Source organism: Apteryx rowi, unplaced genomic scaffold (assembly GCF_003343035.1).
Source record: "Apteryx rowi isolate R43461 unplaced genomic scaffold, aptRow1 scaffold_19, whole genome shotgun sequence".
Taxonomy (NCBI): Eukaryota; Metazoa; Chordata; class Aves; order Apterygiformes; family Apterygidae; genus Apteryx; species Apteryx rowi.
This window is the reverse complement of record NW_020448196.1, coordinates 4,372,688-4,374,729: the sequence shown is the minus strand read 5'-3', so window position 1 is coordinate 4,374,729 and position 2,042 is coordinate 4,372,688.

Sequence of the window (2,042 nt, the reverse complement as noted above, 5' to 3'; positions counted from 1 at the left end):
AGGACAAGTCAGTTTCCTATCTCACATTAAATAAATGCAGTACTTAAGGCATATTTAGTTTAGAAACAAACTTACTGAAAAACACTTGAAACTAAATGAAAGATGTCTCTATGTTCTCCGGAACTCATAAGAAAACCATACATAACATTGCATTTCTAAATCCAAGTCCAGTATTAACATGGTTTAATGATGCTCGATAACAGCGCACATTATTTAACAAAAATTTTAACAAATTTTACAAGCTTCAAGTAAGAGTAATTAAACATAGTTTGGTCCTGTACAAATTTTAAAATCCAAGATTATCATAGCACCAATGGGATTATATTGTTACATTCCCTAAATGTGTTTTAGGCAGTACACATCATAGAGCAAACACAGCAGCAGCCAGTCTATACTAGCACCTGCAAACAGTATGGCAAGCTCAACATAATTAAAAAAAACAGTTGAGGGAATACTATCTAGATCTCAAATTCTGTTAGAGACTATATTCCTTGAGCTTTCTTGAATTGTTGCTCAGTGTGAATGGACCTTCTGACAGGTAAACTTGAGAAGCAAGCTTCTCAAGAAAGAATTCATCAGATGCTATTCCCCTCAACAGAACACAAGTCCATTTTTGTTTTAATAAAGAAAATATTGTTCAGGAGAGTAGTGTTATCTATTTTGAGAAAGGCCACTGTGTCTTCATCACAAATATTCTTCTAGAAGAGTGCTGCATAATAGTAAAATTGTATTTAAAAATATAAAATACAATTAATTCCCCCCACCTATTAGTTAATCAATGCTCTCACTTTAGTAGGAATTTGGCAGAGACAAGGTTGTGGTGTAATACTGCAGGGTGGAATGGACAGATACAGAAGTATTCCGACTCTGCCAGCAAGACCTTCAATCAATACCAGATAGGAATTTGGTGCGCACATGAAGTTCAATAAACTAATTAGGAACATGTATTTTTCAGTTTTATCACTGCTGACCAATTTGGGGAGAAGGGCAGTTGACAAGACTAGAGTTCTTCTTTACTGCTGGTCCAGTTCAACTGGGTGACGCTTTTAGTAATGTACGATAGACTTGTTTTCTAGTAGTACATCATGTAGAGTGAAGTACCCATGGCAGTTGTGTCATACCAGACACTCTGTTTACAGAAGACAGACAAAAGCTGTGCAGTCTTTAATTTTTAAGATTCAACATCTTGTCAGTAAGAGTAATAAGATGGAAAACCAGAGGAGTCAGATGTTTGTAATCAAGCCAAAATTTTAATAGGTATAGAAAAGCTCAAATGCAAAACACTTTTGGTTTCTGGTTTAACAAGCACACACATTGAGTGAGCACTGTAGAGCTATTTATTTTATAAAACTCTAACTAAAAAAATCCAAGAAAAAAAACATACTGACCAATACACAGGACGATCTATGTGGACTTTATCAGACATCAGTACAACTTACCCTAAGGAAAAGTCTCTTCTACTCATCATTGCGGAATCCAACACTCCTATGCATAATCTAGGCCCCTCTTTCAGGGGGCCTGAAGTGCCAGTCAACAAAACTGAGGTGTCTCAATTTTTCCCACATATCCATATATTTTACAGAATATAAAGCAGACAAACAACGCTAAGTTAAGTCTTAATTTTTAACATTTTCATTTTGTTAAAATGTAAAAGGGGGCCAGAAACAAACTTCAACAGAAAAGCATTAAATAGAAAGCTTAATTAGTTTCATGTATTAGTTGCATTTGCCTTTAAATTTGTTTTTAAAACACAGCTGCATGTTGAACTCATACCAAGGAATACTTACTTACAAAAGGGTTTTAGTGCATTGCAATCATTTCTCCTACACTGATACCAAGTTGAAGGTTTTCCAGCAGGGCATGATTACTGCCAACCAGGACATTACCAGGAAACCCTGCCCAATCATCTACTTCAGCTTCCACACACTTAACTCCCAAACATTTCTCTAAGGCTGTTTGAACATCCCCATTTATTTTTCATCATGTTCTTTATTGTACTAACTGCAAAAATCCCCCCCCTACAAATAAACTAGTGTTTTTAC